Here is a 25,295-nt window from a genome sequence, read left to right as displayed (position 1 = left end):
TAATCAAGTTATTTTATCCGTTTTCCAGCCATAAAAACATATATATATATATATATATATATATATATATATATATATATATATATATATAAACAACATCTCTTCCCCTTTGAAGTGCTATCTTGTAGTCTTTCACTCCAACACCACAGCCAACATGCAATTAACCTTAAACACCATCAAAAGGATGTTAAACATACCTTAGGCAGTAGATAAAATTCGAACCCTAAGCTTAACTTAACTTACCATCATCCTTATTCACATCACAATACCATAGAGGCGTTATTCTTCACCTTTGGCTAACTTTGATGTTGGATTATGGTGTATTTTTTTAAAAAATTTGTTTGGAACCTTGGGTGAACTGTTTGGGAGGGTTTGGAGAGTGTGAGTTTGGAAGGAGGTCAAAAAATGAGCAAAGCTCATCCCAAAAACGAGATAAAAATAGGTGAAGGTCGGTCACCAAACAAGTAGGTCCCATAGGGGCTGCCTGCGCAGTCTCGCGAAAATGCGAATATCTCTCTAATCCAATGTCTTATCGACAAACAGTTTAGTGCGTTAGAAACTAGAATCATAGATATTCAATTTTATATGTGGATCATCCCTTAATTCCATATACATTGGGAGAAAATCACAGCTACATTTGACCTAATATTCAGCACATTTTTGAATGTTACTTGTGACCTTTGCAAACTTTTGTTTCAGAACTCGCTTGACTTCAAAATATAACACAAGAATATGATCGGACTAAAATAACTCATAGAATAACCTCCTTATCATGTTAATCACCCTAGTCTCACCCCAAAAGTACATGTTATAACATTCCCAACTTGTCGACTTTTGACGAAACTTATTTTCTTCAATTCGTTTAGCTTCTAAGCCTTCCAACCCACTTGGTACCTGGTATTCATGATATTAAGTATTTTTAAACTCCATGGTAACATCATTAACTTACATTATGTACTTTCAAAGAAGATCTCATTTTTGAGCTTACATCAATTGACGTACGACGTACTCTCACATACGAAAATATTGGTTGTAACATCATTCCCCCCTTTTTGGAACATTCATTCTCGAATGTTGACTGATGCGCTTATCGGTCTCATAACTTATAGCTTTTACAAATACCTTAATACTGTACTTGCCCTCTAGGCAACTATTCTATAAATAAATCCAAAGGCTAGGGTATTCCCACTTTTAGGCCTCTTTCTCACACCACGACATATGGTCGGAATTCTTCCAATCTCGTAATTGTTGCTACCTTTTGTCATGTAGCCTGTACGACTCTGCCCTTGTACAGGTGCCTATGCAACTCTTCTCTCCATTTTCCTCCAGTTTTTAGCCAATCTGTAGGCCTCACTTTGTGAATATATACAGAATTATGGCAAGTTGTTCCTCTGAGCATCTATAGGTGTACTGAAGTCCTTTGCTCGATACTTTGTCGAACTTACGACTATTACTATATTTTGTTTCATAGCCTCGGTTATCCATCCTTATGGGTTTACTGCATCTAGGTAGGTCATACTATACCATAACACGTACTTTGGTTTATTATTACTGATATATGCTATCTAACTCTAGGTTACTCTCTCGTTTCTTATCTTATATGTATAAATCTAAATCCTTTAATGCTTCCTCATTACTATTCATCTTAAGAATGACAGCCTTATCTCATCTCATACTTTGTAACTTTTATCTATCTATTGTTGATTCACCTTCATGTTGATCAGTAATCTACCACTGATAACTTAAAACCTCTTACGTAATACATTGTCGTTAGGGCTCATGTCTCATCGGGAAACATCTGAAGTTATTTGCCTAATCCACCTAGGGACGATACTATATTTCAATAACCGTATTTCATAACATCCCAACGTCATTCATCTTAAGGGGGTATTCTAATCCCATGCAATTCATGAAATCCCTTCTCTTTGAATCAATACTCAATCGAAGGCCTGAATGTCATCCGCTTATCATTTATCATAATTACACCCTTATTCTATTACTAGGGCAGCATTCCATCTCTTCTAAATGCTCCAAGTCTTAAACTCCTCCGAGTTCATTCAGGTTATACAGAGCTTTCAATAACTTACGGGAACCATCAATTCTCCTATTTTGATGGGCTTAATCCTGAGGCCTTATCTATTATCGTCACCTTCTCACTCCCCCTTTTCTTATCCTTACTCATGTCTACCTAAAACCTTGTTGCTCTACCATACCTTAGCTTACGACCTACGCATATCTATTTATACTACTCACGTTGTCACCATAGATTTCCTTATATTATTCTGGAACCTCAAGCGAGACATCACGCTGTCTAACTATTCTTTACTCTCTTAACAAGACCTCTCGGTACTTGGAAACCATAGGGTGGAAGATATATTACTGACGACAGCAGTATCATTTTTGGATACTAAATCACAACGCTTCTAGAACTCTACCTGAAGTATGGACTATTCACAACCTTCTACAGTTGAGTATCTCATACCTTCTTCACTTTTACCTTACTTACCATTAAATCTCGCATCATATCTCTGTCTCTTTCATAACCTACCTCGCACATAGGTAGGATTCACATCAACAACTTGAAGCTCTACTATAATACTTGCAACTCTAGTGCATACACAATCTGGTGGGAGCTTCATACTAACTCCTTATGAGGATGGTACTTTTCTAGCTGGCTTTATCGTAGAGCCATTATAAAATATGACTGTTGTACTATCTCTCTTGTATCTATGATATTAAGAGTGATTCTGCAATTTTCTCAATCACGATTTCTATAATTATCTAGGTCTAATAACCAGACTCCTGATTTACTTAGCTGATATAACTCTTTAGTTTCCGCTTCTCTCTCAGCCTTTATGTAGGCTCAAGCTATTTTCCGATCTACGGCTCAGGGTTTATTTATTACTTTAGCCTTTCATGGCAGCTATGGAACATCCATGATATAATCTTCTAACAATTCAAGCCTTTGTCTGTGACATGGACTCAATTCTTTCTTTTAACTTATACCGGATCCCCTTATAATTGTAAGAATGTCAACATATATGATGCATGGATAATACTCTGAAATCTTATGTGCGGTCATAACGTAACTAACTATGGATCACAAACCGAATAATTCCTTTCGTGCCTTCTCACTTGTCTTTAAATATAAACAATTACTTTTCCTAGTCGTTCTACCACTTGTTGCATGAATACTTGGCTTATCTTAGTGCCCACATATATTAGAATTTCGGGCAACTCATATGATCTCGAATGTTACATTTAGATTTTACCTCCCATTCATTGGTCACGATAGGTGCCACTTTATTATGGAGTGCATACAATATTGTAGTGAGACTATTGTTACAGGATCATTTCTTCTTTAGGTCACTATGTTATGTTGGAGCCTTTTTCCTTATTTCCTCAGCTAGTATTTCGTTATAGCACTTAGGGGAGACCCTCTAACTGCTGTAAAGCTATGATCTTATTACATTGTATACCCGAAGGATATTTTGATGTTCTTACTCGCCTACTCCGAGCCCTAGTGCTCGTAAGGTTACTTCGGAACTGAAATTTTGACTATCTCCCCGGTGGCACTCTCATTTATTTCCGTAATACTTATACGGTACTTTTACCTACCCCAACTCCTATCTGAATATTTTTCAAGGATTACGATGTCATATCTGTGAGACTGAATTTCCTGCGCTGGGTTTCACTGTGTTTATCTTGCACGGTCTGCTAATTTATCTGCATTCTCTTGTCTAGCTATAACTAGGATCTTTCTGAATCAACTTCTAGCTACTCATTGGTCCATTCTCACATCTATATCATGTGTACTCTCTCTTAAGTTATGTCCTTTATCTTAACTTACCACTCGCACTAACTCGTTATGTATCAAGTGTCCATTCATACTTATTTATCAATAACATCCTGGCCGGGAACCCTTACTGCCTCTCCCCGGCGTCGTGCTTTCATAATGTTCTGGGGTCCTAACGTATCTATAGGATTTGAATAAGCGAAGTCTCATCCCTTTCACATTTTTGTCGCACTCTTCCTTTACTATTCAATAGATACCTGAACACTTAACTCCGACTTAATACCATATCACACCGTCTTCCCCCTTTTAGGGGTGTATTAACATTTACTGCTCTAAAGTTTTACCTGTAGATGTTTTACCTCTTCATCTTCGGCGTATTTTCAAGTCTTCGATGACCCTTACTGGCCTTGCGGTAACCCTTATGTACTAAGGATAACTGAATTTCTTACGCATAAGGGGGACACCTAGTGTAACTGTCACACTTAGTCCCTTAAGCTTAACTCTGCTCAAAGTGCTTGCTTTAGGGAAGCGTCTTCTCGAATGACCTTTAAAGGTTATTCTTCTTTTGTCCATTCTATCATTGCCGGAATGCGATCTCTGAAATTCTCACAATGCCGACTATTATCAAATCCTTCGGTCCCTAAATCATGTTCGTTTTTGTTTCTTGTTTACTAGCCCATACTAATTTCTATTACTATGGGGGTCTAACATAGCCTTCTAGCAATCATGTTGGATTCACCAACTCGTTTCTTGAAGTGAGGGTATGACTTTATGGCTTATATAGTTTTATTTTCTCAAGGTCTGTTACCTCTTGTCTTTTCCTTCACTTGACTATAGACTCTATCATCCTGTCATATTTTGATTTACCGTTATTACTTCTTATTCTACAACTAATATTTCTATCTGTCACTTTATTCTGAAAACTTCAACAAAACATTCTTCCGCTTTTAGCTCCACTGGCTCAATCCACCATTTTGGATTACTCTAATCCCAACTGGATCCTGATACCCCATCATTCACTTAAACTATATCGGTTGGCTCCCATAGGGCATAACTGAGATAAGTGTGACCAATTGAACATACCTCTATTACTGTTAAGGGAAACTTAGAATACTTATATTTGTCTGCGTGAATTAGAAGTACTGATAATCTTTACTAACTGGGTACCTCGTACCCTTCTAACCTTGCTTATATTACATATTGATACTTATACTTTTACCTTCTAATACTCCCATGGTTTGCTATTCACCGGGTGTGTTTGATATTCCCATCTTAGGGTCTTAAGCTTGAAATTTGCACATCTGATATGCATGATCTGATAGGGCCTAAATCTTGGCCACGTTGTCAAGAATTCTCTCTCTAATAGTGCCCTTACCTGCTGCTATATTAGCCCTCAAGCTAGCTATAATTTTTCTAATTGCAAGCATCTTTATATCATAAGAAAACATAAGTCGTGGCTCAAACTATTATGACTCAGCTCTATAGCACGATTTGGATTTGAAAGAAGGGTAACAGACTCCTAAATGCCTTGTATCTTCCTGTTTATATAATGTGGTGCACAACACATCTATAAACAAGGCTCTACTAGACACGACTTGTAGACTCCCTAGGATAGAACTGTTCTAATACCATGTTTGCCATGCCCGAAACCTCGGGAGGCATGGCTGGCACCCAGTGCCATACTCGGCCCGAGCGTACCATTCTGTAACTATGAACTCTGGAGAGGTAGCCCTCAAGTTAGGCCGGCGAGGCCTACTTGTAAGCTGAAAATACCAGTCAAGGCCAATGAGGCCATATTCTGAATCATCTGAAAATAACGTCTACAAACAGCAATACCAAACTGAACATCTACATAGTGCTGGCAAGGCCAGAATACTGATATACAAACGTACATGACTCGTCTACAAGCTTCTAGAGATAACTGAACTGTATTATGGTCGTGATAGGGCCTCGACCTACCCATAAAAAATATATATATATAAAATGGACTCCAAGATATAGACCTGGTAACTCTGGGGAAATGGAGCTTCTCAACCAAGCTGATGTCTGGCTCTATCTACTAGGAAGATCTATCCAGCTGTCTATCAGGACCTGCAAGCATGAAATGCAGCGTTCCCAACAAAAAGGACGTCAATACGAAATAATGTACCAAGTATGTAAGGAAATTGAATAATTGAAAGCTGAGACTGAATTGATAAGATAATAACTGAAATTAACTGGGAGTCAAAGGGGATTTGAAGATATGCTTACCTGCTGATACTGACTCAACTCTCTCAATATAGTAAGTAAAATATTTGTCCGTACCTATAAGGCTCGGTATGTATAACTGCTTTACTGTAGTAGGCTCGCTCTTAGGTGCTCGACCATACTAGGCTCTGTATCTGATCCATTCTAGGCTCGCTCATAGGCGCTCCCCCATAATAGGCTCTGTGTATAACTTACCATCTGATCAGAGGTTGCCCAATAGGGGTTTGCACATCGATTAAAGCTCGATGGTGGTGAAAATACTATAATACTGTATATATATATATATATATATATATATATATATATATATATATATATATATATATATATATATATATATATATATATATATATATATATATATATATATATATATATATATATATATATAGACCCTCTGCTCTCTTGACAGGATGAAGTCAATATTTAAATGAATATAAAGTCCCGATAAGGGAGAATATGATAACTTATGAGACTAGGATAATGTACATAAATTCAGGAATATGAACTTCTCTTTATGTCTCGTTATCAAACACATGTAGTTACGGGATCATGACAAAATGAAAGTGTAAGGCCCCGTAAAATTTCGTAAAGGAATTTAAGTTTTCGTGGCTTGGACTTTTTGGGTTGAACAATGCACTGGTGAGTAAAGGAAAATTTTGGGAAGAAAAATTCATTTCTTTGGCCCACTATGCGGCCGCATAATCACTCTGCAGACCGCATAATGGCTGCAGAGTGAAGAAGCTGAGGTAAGTTTGGAGATTAGGTTTGCGGTGCATTATGCGACTGCAGACCAGTTCTGCGATGCATTATGCGACCACAGAACAAGTCTGCGGGCCGCATAATAATCGCAGACTGAGTCAGTTTTGCCCAGGAGGGCAATTATGCGGTCCATTTTGCGGACCGCAGATGCATTATGCGGTTGCATATGCTACCTCAGATCCAGTTACGGAGCTTTATTTTTGGATTTTTATAACCCGACCCTACTTCGTTAAATAGACGATATGTACCATATTTTGAGAAAAAACATGATATTTTGAGGGTTAGAGAGTGCCCTAAGGTGGGAGAGAGTTCCTCAACAATTTGCTCTTCAATTCTTTCTCAAATCTTGGAAGGTTGACAACGGAAACTCACTAGGTCTTCATCGTAGAGGTAAGATTCTACACCCTAACTCTCAATTTCGAAATTCAACTAAAAATAGGTAATTAGTAAGGAAATTCTTGGGTGTGGAATTTGTTCATTTTGCATGCATGTGTTATCAATGGGCATAGGAAGATTATTGAGCTAAAAATCGTAGGTAATGGATTGTGGGATGATTTGAATCCACCATAGGAGGACCTTGAAACCTTAATGCACACTTAGTATTTAATAAAATGCTCAAATGAGCTGGAACCATGATCATCCTCCTAATTTTTTGTTCAATTTGTTATATTTCTGAAATACATCGAAGTTGCTAAGATTTCCGGAACATTTTTGAGTTTAAGGAAACTCAAGTAAGGTATGTTGGCTAAACTCTTCTCTTAGAATTGAACCCCGCAATGTCCTTGTATGTCATGCCTTTTTTTAAATTGAATTTTTGTCAAACAAGCCTTGTGTCGAAATATTTATGTGTTCAATATGTATTTCAAAGATTCTTGTTATGATAAGTTAATGTTAGAGGATGTGGTTTAAGTATGGGTTGTGTGTTACGATGTTATGATTTGAAAGCGTGAATTCTTATGAAAGCTACCATGTCAATTGTGTAAGAAGTCATCTATGCCTACGACTCTAATTTGCTCAAGTACGTGATTAAAGTTTTTATGTTGAAAGGCCTTGTTGTTGATTATTTATGATAACGATTGAAATTGGAATAATGAGCTGAATTATGAAGTGCGGCTAATGTGCCAAGAATGATATTGCGTAATGGCCAATGATGTCAATAAAATGAATGACATGTAAAAGAATATGAATTGAGTGGTAAATATTTTTAATAATAGATGCTTTGGGAGTATCGATTAGCCATGGAGGAAGGGTAGGTCGGAAACAACTAACCCCGAAACTACACGTGCCGGTGTAGGAGTGATTGGGGGATAAATCCCCGTGTAAATGTGATGAGACTGTTTCCCTTTATATGGGATGAGATTGGTGTGTTGAGATGTTTTTCCCTTAAACAGGATGAGATTATTGCTAGCTAGATGTGATGTATTGTCGACCCATACGGCATTGTGGTGAGACGGCTTAGCCAATCAGGCTGAGATCGAATGCCATGTCGTGCACATGGTGGTATTGTGAGTGTATGTCTTGGGGTGATACGGCTTAGCCGGTCGGGCTGAGAACGAACTCCGTTCAAAAACACGGTGGTATATCGGTGTTAAAGATCTCCCAACTTAAATTACCGAAACGTACTTGAAATTTACGTTTCCCTTAATGTGACACTTTCATACCGTTTGAGTCTCTTATTGATATCGTGTTTTATTTTCCTTTTACTGTTGTTCGTTCTATTGAGAGCGTGCGTAGTTTTGCATACTAGTACTATTCCATAGGTACTAACATCCCTTTTGTCGGGGTTGCTGCATATTAAATTGATGCAAGTGGTTCCATAGCAGGTGGTATTGATCAGTGATAGCTGCACACCCCCTCCTCAGCTGGTTTGGTGAGCCCCACTTTATTTTGGGGTCCTGTATCTTCTATCCTTTGTACATAGCATTTTGAGGTATAGCCAGGGCCTTGTTTCCGGCACTATCATAGCACTCTTCTGTTCCTGTTAGAGGCTCCGTAGACATAGTGTGGGTTGTATTTATTTTTGGGAAAGTTAAACTAAAATGTTGTAATGGTATCATCTGTTCCACTTTAACTATGATCGTACAACGTACTATTTTGAAGATTTGTTAATGACGTAGCTAATGTAAATGAATCTGTGTTGTTCACATGAATCTTATTGACTTATTAATGAAATGTATTCTTCTCTTTATGTGTGGGTGAGTTGGGTAGACGACACTGTGCACGCTTGCCCGACCGAGGTAATTTTGTTGAGCGCCAGTCGCGCTCCCTGAGGTCGGGGCATGACAAACTTGGTATCAGAGCCTAAGGTTTTAAAGTGTCCTAGGATGTCTCGGAGCCGTGTCTAGTAGAGTCCTTCTTATTGGTGTGTTGTCGACCACAACTATAATTAGGAGGCTACATGGGCATTTAGGAATAATACCCTTCTTTGATATTCTAGATCGTGCGATAAAGCTGATTGTAAGATTGTTCCTCTTTTAACTCGTGCATTTCTCTAATTTTCAGTATATGGCACCTAAGAAGAAAGCAAGAACTGGCCAAGGAGCCAATGCTACCCCAGAAATAGCAGTTGACCCTTTACTTGATGATGCGGGTGAACATCCGATTGTTGAGAATATTCCCCCGACTACTATACTGCCTGATTCCACTACACTTGGTCAGACCCCACCAGTTCCTACACCTACTGAGGGTGCAACGATCCCTCCAACAGATATTCCAGTTCCATCTCCAGCCACAGCTTTCGGTCCCGGTGTATCTGATGGGGATCTTAGGGGAGCCATACAGATGTTGGCTCAAATAGTGGCTTCCCAGACCCAGATATCAGATGCTGCACCCACTTCGGTTAGTCAGCCAGGGGATTTCACTAGTTCCAGGGTGAACAAATTTCTCCAGTTGGACCCTTCAGTGTTCACAGGTACTGATCCTGAGGAGGACCCCTAGGATTTTATTGACGAGATGCACAAGACCGTCTGAGTTATGCGTGCTACTGAGACAAAGGAAGCAAAGTTGGCCTCCTACTGCCTGAAAGGGGTGGCCTATTCTTGGTTTGAGATGTGGGTAGATTCCCGTGAGGAGGGAAGACCTCCGGCGAGGTGGGGTGAATTTGTCGATGGTTTCATTGATCATTTCTTGCCTGTCGAGACTAAGGCATCACGTGCCGCCGAGTTTGAGAACATGAAACAGTGGAGCATGAGTGTATGGGAGTATCATATGAGATTCACGCACCTGTCCAAATATGCCATCTATATGTTGCCTACTATGGAGGCTAGAGTGTGCCGGTTTGTGCAGGGCCTTAGCCCATTAGTTATTAATGAGGCTGCTACAGCTGCCTTGAACTCTAATATGAACTATGGTAAGATGGTGGCATTTGCTCAAGCCATAGAGACCCGCAAACTAAAGAATAGAATGGAGCAAGAGAGTAGCAACAGGGCGCACTCAGCTGGCAACTTCAGTGGTACTTCTGGTGGTGGTAGGACAACTTTCAGGGGAGGGTCATCAAGGCCTTCCCAGTCTTTTGCTCAGTCGTCAGTCAGTGTGTCATGCCCCAAAACCGAGGAGGGCAACCGACGCTCAACCGAATGAACCCGACCGAGCAAGCCTGTTAGATTTCATTCTACCCAAACTCATCCACGAATAGAGATAATACATATTTTCATTAATTAGACAAAAAGGTGTTCATGTCTACAACACCAATTCATTACTAATAGTTTCATCATTTTTAAAGTCTCGAATGGACAAATAATACAACCACAACATATAATATTTTGACTTTTCCAGCACCAATACACAACCCACACTATGTTTACAAAGCCTCTATAGATAAAGAAGAGTACAATGATAATGCTGGCAATAAGGCCCCAGCTATACATCAAACAGAATACACGAAGTACAAAAGATTCATGACCCCGGGATGAAGTGGGGTTCACCAAGTCAGCTGGGAAGAAGGTGTACTGCTATCACTGATCAATGTCTCCTGTTGTGGAACCACCTGCATCCATTTAAAGATGCAGCGCCCCCGGCAAAAGGGGCGTTAGTACTGTCGAAAAGCACTAGTATGTATAACTAAACACCCTCTCAATAGAATGGCAAATAATACAAACAAGATTATCATAATATCAATAAAAGCCTTAATCAACATCAAACCTCAATTTAGGATCAAGATAGTGTTCAAATTAATTTCCATATCTCACATTGGGAGATTTTTAGTATCAATATACCATTGTCCACAATACCATTATTCACAATACTATTATTCACAATACCATTATTCACAAAACCAGTACCACTGTACTCTTAGCACGGAGTCTGATCACGACCCGATCGGCTAGGCTATCTCATTAGAGACATCAACCACAATTACTCTCAATATCAATACCACCATCTTTAACACGGAGTCCGATCACGACCCGATTGGCTAGGCTATCCATTAGGGACATCGACCACAATCACAATTTCAATTACAATTACCAACTCAATCACCACCATGTGTGCGGCATGGTGTCCGATCACGACCTGACCGGCTAGGCTGTCTTATTTGAGACATCAACCTTTTTATATCAATCATCTCATTTCATATTACTTTTACATCTTTTCATTTCATTGGCACTGATGGCCATAATTATAAGATCATTCTTGGCACGTTGGCCATTTCCAGTATTTCATGCTCACCTTATCAATTTCAAATATCATCATCATCATCATCAACAACAACAAATACAATTCAAATCAAGGTGTGTAGTACACATGTGAGCAATTTAGAGTCTAAGGCACATAGAGATATTTCATAAAATTTGGCATAATAGCCTTCATTTGAACTTGACTTAAATTAGAAGCATTATTAATGCATATCCCATATTTTAACACATCCTTAATTGGCAACATAACATGAATAAAGCATTTGGGATACTTGTTGAACATATATCTTTCAACCCAATCTTACTCAGAATAGCCAATTTCATATTGAATCACTCGAGACTTACATAATTCACATGAATATCGTAGGATTCAATTCTAAGAGAAGAGTTTAGCCAGCATACCTCAATTAAGCTTCATTAACTCTAAAATGTTCAAGAATTCTTAGAAACTTCAATCTATTTTAGAAATATAACAAATTGAACCAAAATTAGGAAGATGATTATGGTTCTAGCTCATTTGAGCATTTTATCAAACACTAGGTGTGCATTAAAGTTTCAAGGTCCTTTTATGGAGGATATCATTATCCGACAACCCTATTTTTATCATTTTTAGCTCAACAATCTTTCTACACCCTTTGATATCACATGCATGTAAAATAAACAACTCTCATGCCCAAATATTATCTTGTTAATTACCCATTTCTAGACAAAATTCGAAATTGAGGGTTAGGGTGTAGAATCTTACCTCTAGGATGAAAACCTAGTGAGTTTCCCTTCTTAATCTTCCAAAACTTGAGCAAGAATTGAAGAACAATTATTGAAGAACACCTTCTCACTCTAGGGCACTCTCTCTCACTATAAAATCTCATATTATATCTAACAAATGGCCCAAAACATGTATTTATCGAAAGTAGGTCGGGTTTTAAAAACCCAAAAATAAAGCTCTGGAACAGGTTCTATGGTTATGCGGACAACATATCGGTCACATAATTGGTGTCCAAAATGACCAAAAATCTCCCTGTGTCTGCGGTCACTATGCGGTCCGCATAACTGTTCTGCGGTCGCATAATGCACTGCATAACAGTTATACGGTCGCATAGTCGACCACATAATTGCTTCCCACTGGCCCAATTAACTGCTTTACTCTGCGACCATTATACGGTCCGCAGAGTGATTCTGTGGTCGCATAATGGACCGTAGAAACTCATTTTATTGCCAAACACATAATCCTAGGCCGACACCATGAAACATTATTTTCTTTTGCAAATTTTACCGGGCTTTACATTTAAGTACTTCAAAATTTTTCGGGGTGTTATATTCTCCCCCGCTTAGGATCATTCGTCCTCGAATGAGGGTAAAACCAATATGTCATTACCACATTATGCAACTCAATTTGTTTTATACCACACACTAGTAGCCCCAAATTTGACTAACTCCCTAAATTTCTAAATATTTCGCCAGAGTTTCCCTTGTAATTAGGCCTATCCACATGTCAGAGAGCCCCAAAAACACATCCTAACAACATATACAAAATACAACTACGTAACATAATACGAAACAACACCAATTGTGGTCTCATAAACAATATATTTCCAGAAAGGAACACCCTTAACGCCAATTGTTCAAATGATACAAAATTTATAAAAAGTAAGTCTTATAAAAAAAATTTCATGGATCACAACTTTATGAATACATAGTTATTCAAACAAATAAGGATGCTTTTTCTTCATTTCTTCCTCGGCCTCCCAAGTAGCCTCTGCAACGTGTTGATTTCGCCATAGCACTTTCACGGATGCAATTTCCTTATTTCTCAACTTTCGGACTTGCCGATCAATAATAGAAACTGGAATCTCTTCATAAGTCAATTCCTCATTAACTTCAATAGTCTCAACCAGAACAATGACCTTCGGGTCTCTAACTACTTTCTTCAACATAGACACATGGAACACCGGGTGTACTAATGACATCTCAGGTGGTAGCTCAAGCTTGTATGCCACCTCACCGATCCTCTGAATGATTTTGTACGGTCCGACATACCTCGGACTCAATTTCCTTTTCTTACCAAATTGCATTACCCCTTTCATGAAGGAAACTTTCAAGAATACCCAATCATCTTCTTTGAACTCTAAATCCCTACGACGAACATCCGAATAGGATTTCTGATGACTTTAAGCAGTCTTCAACCGCTGCTTAATGATTTTATCTTTTTCCATAGCCTGATGCACGAGGTCTGGCCCTATCAACTCTGCTGCCCAATTTCGAACCACCCAATGGGAGATCTACATATTCTACCATATAAAGCCTCGAACTGTGCCATCTGAATGCTAGCATGATAGCTATTGTTGTATGCAAATTCTATAAGTGGTAAATGATCATCCCAGCTACCTTTGAAGTCTAGCATACAAGCACACAACATATCCTCAAGCGTTTGAATAGTCCGCTCTGCCTGCCCATCAGTCTGCGGGTGAAAGGCTGTACCAAGATTCACCTGAGTACCCAAACCTTGCTGAAATTTCTTCCAAATATTAGCAGTGAATTGTGCTCCCCGATCTGAAATGATGGAAACTGGGGTGCCATGCAACCTGACTATTTCTTTGATATACAACTGAGCATACTGCTTTGCTGTGTCGGTAGACTTAATCGGCAAAAAGTGTGCTGATTTCGTGAGTCGATCCACAATCACCTAAATCGAGTCAAACTTACGAGGAGTGCGAGGTAATCCTACCACAAAGTCCATATTAATCATTTCCCACTTCCATATTGGGATTTCTATGTCTTGCGCTAACCCACGGCAAATTCTATAAGTGGTAAATGATCATCCCAGCTACCTTTGAAGTCTAGCATACAAGCACACAACATATCCTCAAGCGTCTGAATAGTCTGTTCTGCCTGTCCGTTGGTCTGTGGATGGAAGGTTGTACTAAGATTCACCTGAGTACCCAAACCTTGCTGAAATATCTTACAAAAATTAGCCGTGAACTGTGCCCCTCGATCTGAGATAATAGAAACTTGAGTACCATGCAACATGACTATTTCTTTGATATACAATTGAGCATACTATTCCGCTGTGTTGGTATCCTTAACCGTCAAGAAGTGTGTTGATTTTGTGAGTCGATCCATAATCACCCAAATTGAGTCAAACATACGAGGAGTGCGAGGTAGTCCTACCACAAAGTCCATATTAATCATTTCCCACTTCCATATTGGGATTTCTATGTCTTGCGCTAACCTACCGGGCCTTTGGTGTTCGGCCTTCACTTGCTGACAATTCGGACATCTTGCCACAAAGTCCGCCACATTCCTCTTCATATCATTCCACCAATAGACTTCCTTAAGATCATGATACATTTTTGTAGAACTTAGGTGAACAGAATACCTATAAGTGTGAGCTTCAGTCAAAATTCTTTCACGGAGACCATCCACATTTGGAACACATAGTCGCCCTTGGTACCTTAGTGTACCATCATCCATGCCAAGAGGAAAGGCTATGGTCTTATGTTTATGAATCCCCTCTTTCAATTGCACCAACAATGGATCATTGTATTGCTTCTCTTTGACTTCCACAACAAGCGATGATTCAGCCCTATTTCGCATAATTACCCCTCCTTCACTAGAGTCCGCAAGACGAACTCCCAAACTAGCCAATCGGTGAACTTCCTTGGCCAATGGCCTTTGACATGCCTCCAAGTGTGCTAAGCTACCCGTATATTTTTGGCTAAGAGTATCTGCCACAACATTAGCCTTCCCCGGATGGTATAAAATATCAATGTCATAATCCTTGAGTAATTCAAGCCATCTTCTCTGCCTCAGATTCAATTCCTTCTGTTTAAAAATATATTGAAGGCTCTTATGGTCCGTGAATATATCCACATGGACCCCATATAAATAATGATGCCAAATTTGCAATGCAAATACCATCACCGCAAGTTCTAAATCATGTGTTGGATAGTTCTTTTCATGATTCTTTAGTTGCCTAGAAGCATAAGCTATCATATTTCCATGTTACATTAATACACATCCAAGCCCGATTCTTGAGGCATAACAATATACCACATTAGGATGCTTGTTGAACATATATCTTTCAACCAAATCTTACTCGGAATAGCCAATTTAATAATGAATCACTCGGGACTTACATAATTCACATGAATATCGTGGGATTCAATTCTAAGAGAAGAGTTTAGCCAACATACCTCAATTGAGCTTCCTTAACTCTAAAATATTCCGGAATTCTTAGCAACTTCAATCTATTTTAGAAATATAACAAATTGAACCAAAATTAAGAAGATGATTATGGTTCTAGATCATTTGAGCATTTTATCAAACACTAGGTGTGCATTAAGGTTTCAAGGTCCTTTTATGGAGGATATCGTCATCCTACAACCCAATCCTTACCATTTTTAGCTCAACAATCTTCCTACACCCTTTGATATCACATGCATGTAAAATAAACAACTCTCATGCCCAAAAATTATCTTGTTAATTACAAATTTCTAGACAAAATTCGAAATTGAGGGTTAGGGTGTAGAATCTTACCTCTAGGATGAAGACTTAGTGAGTTTCCCTTCTTAATCTTCCAAAACTTGAGCAAGAATTGAAAAACAATTATTGAAGAACACCTTCTCACTCTAGGGCACTCTCTCTCACTCTAAAATGTCATATTATATCTCAGAAATGGCCCAAAATGTGTATTTAATGAAAGTAGGTTCGGGTTTTCAAAACCCAAAAATGAAGCTCTGGAACAGGTTATGCGGTCGCATATGCGACTGCATAATGGTTATGCGGACCGCATATCGGTCGCATAATTGGTGTCCAAAAAGACCAAAATGCTGCCTGTGTCTGCGGTCACTATGCGGTCCGCATAACTGTTCTGCGGTCGCATAGTGCACCGCATAACAGTTATGCGGTCGTATAGTCGACCGCATAATTGCTTCCCAGTGGCCCAATTAACTGCTTCACTTTGCGGCCATTATGCGGTCTGCAAAGTGATTCTGCAGTCGCATAATGGACCGTAGAAATGCATTTTATTGCCAAACATTTTCCTTTACTATCCACAAACATGTAAGCCTAGTCCGGCACCATGAAATATTATTTTGTTTTGCAAATTTTACCGGGCTTTACAATTAAGTACTTCGAAATTTTTCGGGGTGTTACACAGTGCTCCGCCATCGGGGCCCAGTAAGTAGAAGGAGAATCATTTTAGGCCTAGCCATGGCAATAGGGGATCCTACTAGCAGGGTCTGTCCAGTGGGAGATTTCAGCAATAACGAAGGCCCCCATGCCCTAGGTATGGGAAGATGCACTTTGGGACCTGCTACATGGACCAGCCCATATGCTACAGGTGTGGTATGAGGGGTCACATTCAGAGGGATTGTCGTTCGTCTCACCAGAGCATGGGCAGAGGTATAGCACAGCTAGCCAGTTCTACAGCTACTACATCCGCAACACCTCCTCCAGCTCAAGGCACCCCAACACCCACAGGGTGTGGTACAGCTAGGGGTGGCGCATAGAGTTCGGGAGGACCCAACTATTTTTATGCTATAAACGGTTGCCAGAGTTCAGAGGATTCTCCAGATATTGTCAAAGGTATATTGATAGTCCAATCTCATGATGTATATGCTTTTATTGATCCCGGTTCCACCCTGCCTTATGTTACTCCCTATGTTGCTATGTAATTTGGGATAAAACCAGAACAACTCCATGAGCCGTTCTCTATATCTACTCCTGTTGGTGAGTCTATTATGGCAGCACAGGTTTATAGGGATTGTGTTGTTACAGTGCATGGTCGAGATACCCTGGCCGATCTCATTGAATTGGGGATGGTCGATTTTGATGTAATAATGGGGATGGATTGGCTTTACTCATGTTTCGCTAATCTTGACTATCGAACCAGAACCGTTAGGTTTGAATTTCCAACTGAGTCATTGATTGAATGGAATGGGATAATGTGGTGCCGAAGGGTAGGTTTATTTCTTACCTTAAAGCCACAAAGATGATTAACAAAAGGTGTATCTACCATTTAGTCCGAGTTACGGACATCGATGCTGATGCACCTACACTTGAGTTTGAGCCTGTTGTGAGTGAATTTCTGGAGGTCTTTCTGGATGAGCTCCTTGGGATCTCGCCAGACATGGCGGTTGATTTTGGGATTGATGTGATGCCAGGCACGCATCCTATATCTATTCCACCCTGTATAATGGCACCGGCAGAATTGAAAGAGCTAAAAGAACAATTGAAAGATTTGTTAGAGAAGGGTTTCATCTGGCCGAGTGTGTTGCCTTGGGGCGTACCAGTTCTATTTGTAAGAAAGAAGGATGGTCGCTAAGAATGTGTATTAACTATTGGCAACTCAACAATGTTACAATAAAAAAAGAAGTACCCACTACCAAGGATAGATGAATTATTTGATCAATTGCAGGAAGCTAAGTACTTCTCCAAGATCGATTTAAGGTCTGGGTATCACCAATTGAAGATCAAGGAGCAGGATATTATGAAAACAGCTTTCAGGACCCGGTTTGGGCACTTTGAATTTCTGGTAATGTCTTTCGGGATAACAAATGCCCCCCCACATCTTTCATGGATCTTATGAATCGGGTCTTCAAACCTTTCGTCAACTCCTTCGTGATAGTGTTCATTGACGATATTCTTGTTTATTCACAGAGTCAGGAGGACCATGCCGATCATCTCAGGGAAGTTTTGCAGACTGTGTATCAGCACCAGTTGTATGCAAATTTTTTGAAATGTGAATTTTGGCTTGAATCTGTAACATTTTTGGGTTATGTCGTCTCCAGAGAAGGAATTGAGGTTGATCCAGAAGATTGAAGTTGTGAAGAATTGGCCTAGACCTACAACCCCAACAGAGATTCGCAGTTTCCTGGGCTTAGCTGGATATTACCGGAAGTTTGTGGAGGGGTTCTCTACACTTGCCTCTTCGTTGACTAAATTGACGCAGAAGGTGGTTAAGTTCCAATGGTCAGATGCTTGTGAAAGGAGCTTCCGAGAGTTGATATCAAAATTAACTACGGCACCGTTGTTGACTCTACCAGAGGGTACGAATGGATTTGTGGTATATTGCGATCCTTCAAGGGTCGAACTTGGGTGTGTATTAATGCATCATGGAAAGGTGATAGCGTATGCTTCAAGGCAACTCAAGAATCATGAAACGAACTATCCAACACATGACTTAGAACTTACGGCGGTAGTTTTTGCATTGAAAATTTGGCGTCATTATTATATGGGGTCCATGTGGATATATTCACAGACCATAAGAGCCTTCAATATATTTTCAAGCAGAAGGAGTTGAATATGAGGCAGAGAAGATGGCTTGAGTTACTCAAGGACTATGACATCAACATCCTATATCATCCGGGGAAGGCTAATGTTGTAGCGGATACTCTTAGGCGGAAATCTATGGGTAGTTTATCACACTTGGAGGCATATCAAAGGCCATTGGCCAAGGAAGTTCACCGATTGGCTAGTTTGGGAGTTCGTGTTGCGGACTCTAGTGAAGGAGGGGTGATTGTGCAAAATAGGGCTGAATCGACTCTTGTGGTGGAAGTCAAGGAGAATCAATTCAATGATCTATTGTTGGTACAATTGAAGGAGGGGATTCAAAAACATAAGACCATATCCTTTTCTCTTGGTGTGGGTGATGGTACCCTAAGGTACCAAGGGCGACTATGTGTTCCAAATGTGGATGGTCTACGGGAAAAAATCATGACCGAGGCTCACACTTCTAGGTATTCTGTGCACCCGGGATCTACAAAGATGCATTGAGATCTTAGGAAAATCTATTAGTGGAATGATATGAAGAGGAACATAGCGGACTTTGTGGCAAGATGTCCAAATTATCAGCAAGCGAAGGCCGAACACCAAAGGTCCGGTGGGTTAGCGCAAGACATAGAAATCCCAATATGGAAGTGGGAAATGATTAATATGGACTTTGTGGTAGGACTACCTCGCACTCCTCGTATGTTTGACTCGATTTGGGTGATTATGGATAGACTCACAAAATCAACACACTTCTTGACGGTTAAGGATACCAACACAGCGGAATAGTATGCTCAATTGTATATCAAAGAAATAGTCATGTTGCATGGTACTCTAGTTTCTATTATCTCAGATCGAGGGGCACAGTTCATAGCTAATTTTTGTAAGATATTTCAGCAAGGTTTGGGTACTCAGGTGAATCTTAGTACAACCTTCCATCCACAGACCAATGGACAGGCAGAACAGACTATTCAGATGCTTGAGGATATGTTGCGCGCTTGCGTTCTTAACTTCGAAGGTAGTTGGGATGATCATTTTCCGCTTATAGAATTTTCCTACAACAACAATTATCATGCTAGCATTTAGATGGCACCGTTTGAAGCTTTATATGGTAGGATATGTAGATCTCTCATTGGGTGGTTCGAGATTAGGGAAGCAGAGTTGATAGGGCCAGACCTCGTGCATTAGGCTATGGAAAAAGTTAAGATCATTAAGGAGCAGCTGAAGACTGCTCAAAGTCGTCAGAAGTATTATTTGGATGTTCGTCATAAGGATTTGGAGTTCAAGGAAGATGATTGGGTATTCTTGAAGGTTTCACCCATGAAGGGTGTAATGTGATTTGGTAAGAAATGGAAATTGAGTCCGAGGTATGTCGGACCGTACAGAATAATTTAGAGGATCGGTGACGTAGCGTACAGGCTTGAGCTACCACCTGAGATGTCATTAGTGCACCCGGTGCTTCATGTGTCTATGTTGAAGAAAGTAGTTGGAGACCCGACACTCATTGTTCATTTTGAGACTATTGAGGTTAATGAGAAATTGACTTATGAAGAGATTCCAGTTTCTTTTATTGATCGACAAGTAAGATAGTTGAGAAATACTAAAATTTCCTCCGTGAAAGTACTATGGCGAAACCAACAAGTTGAAGAGGCTACTTGGGAGACCGAGGCAGAAATGAAGAAAAAGTATCCTTATTTGTTTGAATAGCCATGTATTTATAAAGTTCTGTTCTATGAAAATTCTAAGAATTACTTCCTATGAACTATGTATCACTTGTACAGTTTATACTCAGGATATTTCCTTTCTAGTAATATATTACTTATGAGGCTACGGTTAGTGTTGCTTCATATTATGTTGTAGTGTTGGATTATGTACATGCTGTTAGGATTGGTTTCTCGGATTCTCTAACAGGTGGATAGGCCCAGTTACAGGGGAGACTTTGGCAATATTTTTGAAAATTTAGGGAGTTAGCCAATTTTTGAAACTACTGGTGTGTGTGTGTGTATTCACAGTTGGGCCACATTCAATGCTAATGGCAGATTTTGATCCTCATTCAAGGACGAATGATACTATGTGGGGGAGAATGTAAGGCCGCATAAAATTTCGTAAAGGAATTTAAGTTTTTGTGGTGCTGAACTAGGATCACGTGTTTGAGGAATATAGAAACAGCAATACCAGTCAAGGCCGATGAGGCCGTATTCTGAATCATCTGAAAATAAAGTCTACAAATAGCAATACCAAACTGAACATCTACATTGTGTTGGCAAGGCCAGAATACTGATATACAAACTATGCATGACTCGTCTACAAGCCTCTAGAGATAATTGAACTGTATTATGGTCGGGATAGGGCCTCGACCTACCCATATATATATATATATATACCTCCGGGGAAATGGAGCTCCAAGGTATAGACCTGGTAACTCCGGGGAAATGGAACTTACCAACCAAGCTGATGTTTGGCTCTGTCTACTGGGAAGGTCTATCCAGCTGTCTATCCAGCTGTCTATCAGGAGATGCATGCATGAAATGCAGTGTCCCTGACAAAAGGGACGTCAATACGAAATAATGTACCATGTACGTAAGGCAATTGAATAATTGAAAGCTAAGACTGAATTGATAATATAATAACTGAAAGTAACTGGTGTCAAAGATGATTTGAAGAAATGCTTACCTGCTGACACTCACTCAACTATCTCAATATAGTAAGTAAAATAGTTGTCCGACCCTATAAGGCTCGGTATGTATAATTGCACTAGCATAGTAGGCTTGCTCTTAGGTGCTCGGCCATACTAGGCTCTGTATCTCATCCATTCTAGGCTCGCTCAAAGGTGCTCCACCACAATTGGCTTGGTATATAACTTACCATCTGATCAGAAGTTGCCCAATAGGGGTTTGCACACCGATTATAGCTCGATGGTGGTGAAAATACTGTAATATTGTGTGTGTGTGTATATATATATATAAACATATATATATAGTCCCTCTGTTCTCTTGACTAGATGAAGTCAATACTTAACTTAATATAAAATCTCGATAAGGGAGAATATGATAACTTATGAGATTAGGATAATGTACATAAATTTAGGAATATGAACTTCTCTTTATGTCTCGTTATCAAACACATGTACTTACGGGATCATCACAAAATGAAGGTGTAAGGCCCCGTAAAATTTCGTAAAGGAATTTAAGTTTTCTTGGCTCGGACGTTTTGGGTTGAACAATGCACAGGTAAGTAAAGAAAAATTTTGGGCAGAAAAATGCATTTTTGCGGCCCACTATGCGGCTGCATAATCACTCTGCGGACCGCATAATGGCCGCAGAGTGAAGCAGCTTGGGAAAGTTTGGAGATCAAGTTTGCGGCGCATTATGCGACTGCAGACCAGTTATGTGATGCATTATGCGATCGCAGAATAGGTCTGCGGGCCGCATAATGACTGCAGACTGAGTCAATTTTGCCCAGTTCCGGAGATTATGCGGTCCATTTTGCGGACCGTAGATGCATTATGCGGTCGTATATGCGACCGCAGATCCTGTTCCGGAGCTTCATTTATGAGTTTTTATAACCCGACCCTACTTCGTTAAATAGACAATATGTACCATCTTTTGAGCAAAAACCTGATATTTTAAGGGTTAGAGAGTGCCCTATAGTGGGAGAGAATTCCTCAACAATTTGTTCTTCAATTCTTGCCCAAATCTAGGAAGATTGACAAGGAAAACTTACCAGGTCTTCATCCTAGAGGTAAGATTCTACACCCTAACTCTCAATTTTGAAATTCAACTAAAAATAGGTAATTAGTAAGGAAATTCTTGGGTGTGGAAGTTGTTCATTTTGCATGCATGTGTTATCAAGGGGTGTAGGAAGATTATTGAGCTAAAAATGGTAGGTAATGGGTTGTGGGATAATGGATTCCACCATAGGAGGACCTTGAAACCTTAATTCACACTTAGTATTTGATAAAATACTTAAATGAGCTGGAACCATGATCATCCTCCTAATTATTGGTTCAATTTGTTATATTTCTGAAATATATCAAAGTTGCTAAGATTTTCGGAACATTTTAGAGTTTAAGAAAGCCCAAGTAAGGTATGTTGGCTAAACTCTTCTCTTAGAATTGAACCCCACAACGTCCTTGTAAGTCATGCCTATTTTTAAATTGAATTCTTTTTAAAATAAGACTTGTGTCAAAATAATTATGTATTCAATATGTATTCCAAATTTTCTTGGTATGATAAGTTAATATTAAAGGATGTGGTTTAAGTATGGGTTGTGTGTTACGATGTTATGATTTGAAAACGTGAATACTTATGAAATTTACCATGTCAATTGTGTAAGAAGTCATATGTGCCTAAGACCCTAATTTGCTCAAGTACGTGATTAAAGTTTGAATGTTGTAAGGACTTATTGTTGATTATTTATGATAATGATTGAAATTGGCATAATGAGCTGAATTATGAAGTACGGACAATGTGCCAAGAATGATATTGCCTTATGGCCAATGATGTCAATAAAATGAATGACATGTAAAAGAATATGAATTGAGTGGTAAATACTTTTAATAACAAATGCTTTGGGAGTATCGATTAGCCACCGAGGAAGGGTAGGTCGGAACAACCTAACCCCAAAACTACACTTGCCGGTGTAGGAGTGATTGAGGGGTAAATCCCCGTCTTAATGTGTTGAGACTGTTTCCCGTTATATGGGATGGGATTGATGTGTTGAGATATTTTTCCCTTAAATGGGATGAGATTATTTCTAGCTAGATGTGATGTAATGTCGACCCACACGGCATTTTGGTGAGACGGCTTAGCCAATCGGGCTGAGATCAGACGCCATGCCGCGCACATGTGGTATTGTGAGTGTATGTCCCGCGGTGAGATGGCTTAGCCGGTCGGGCCGAGATCCGACTCCGTGCTAAAACATGGTGGTATATTGGTGCTAAATATCTCCCAACTTAAATTACCAAAACCTACTTGAAATTTACGTTTCCTTTAATGTGACACATTGATACAGTTTGAGTCTCTTATTGATATCATGTTTTATTTTTTGTTTATTGTTGTTCGTTCAATTGAGAGGGTTCTTAATTTTGCATACTAGTACTATTCCATATGTACTAACGTCCCTTTTGTCGGGGGTGCTTCATCTTTAATGAATGTAAGTGGTTCCATAACAGGTGGTATTGATCAGTGATAGCTGCACACCCCCTCCTCAGTTGGTTTGGTGAGTCCCACTTTATTTTGGGGTCCTGTATCTTCTATCCTTTGTACATAGCATTTTAAGATATAGCCAGGGCCTTTTTGCCGGCACTGTCATAACACTCTTCTGTTCCTGTTAGACTACAAAGCCTCTAAGAGCATTTGACATCAAAACGGGACAGGGCCCCAACCTACCCATAACTCTGACACCATGACTTATAGACTTGGCTGCACTCCGAATGTCTTATCGATCCTTTGCTGAATGCTAACCTCGTCTATTATGAGGACTCGTTAAACTGATTACCTACACTTGCAGGCATGAATGCAACGTCCGCAATAAAAAGGATGTCAGTACGAATAATGTACCGAGTATGTAAGGAAGAACTGAATTATAACAATAAGTCAACATCAATGAGAGAGATATAAGAATCAACCAAAACCTCTGAAGTGCCACTGAGGATCATGATATGCATACTAATTATACTTATATATTTAATGCCTATCGTTGGTACTGTTGTGTTTGTCTCAATCGTAGAATTTAGTACCCATTTTGTTGAGAAGGAATAAGTTTCTTCTTAAAAATAGAGGATGGACGTTGTAGTTTACACAATTTAATCATGGGCTGCTACACACAAAAGTGAAATTCACGTTACTGCCTCCATTTGCCTCCATCCAAGACCTTTGTGTCACTTTAAAGATAAATTCCCTCTCACTCCTCAAAAATTGAATACACCACTCCTCCAATATGTATGTATTTATACTGAACACTAGTCCTTTTTAAAATCAATAACTAACTTTAGTTGGATAATGAATTTGGACTCCACATAATGGAGTGTGGGCCCCCTAACATTATTGCACCTATTAAAGCCCTTAACTCTTAAGAGGCCACCTAATAACTTATAGTGCTTAGTCATTCTAGCTACTACACGTGGATTCATGCCCACAAAAATAATTATTCACTAATTAATTATTAATCTTCTACTAAAATATAATATTTAACCAATTAGCAATATAATTAATTTCTGGATATCAATAATACGTTATTTTATACACACTTCATAAACTCATTATCACTATCATGTGGTATAATTCTAGTCCATAGCCTCCTTATACATACCAAATATTATTCCCTAACACATTTGTCACGCTTTTAAGTCTTACATCATTTTGGGACTTCATTATATTATACATCATGCTCTTTATTTATATACTTGAATATGACCAAAATTCTTCATAGCTTGGGTTTACTTACATTCATCGAGCGTCTCAAGCCATAGCTCGAAAGCACAGGGTATTACATTGGTGAAACGTATTCGATTCGATTTGTTTAGCTTCCAAATCTTCCAACCCTCTTGGTACTTGCTTGTCATGACCTTAAATATTTTTAACTTCCAA

The sequence above is a fragment of the Nicotiana tomentosiformis genome, chromosome 12 (genome assembly GCF_000390325.3).
Source record: "Nicotiana tomentosiformis chromosome 12, ASM39032v3, whole genome shotgun sequence".
In the NCBI taxonomy this organism is placed as follows: Eukaryota; Viridiplantae; Streptophyta; class Magnoliopsida; order Solanales; family Solanaceae; genus Nicotiana; species Nicotiana tomentosiformis.
This window is presented reverse-complemented; position numbering follows the sequence as displayed.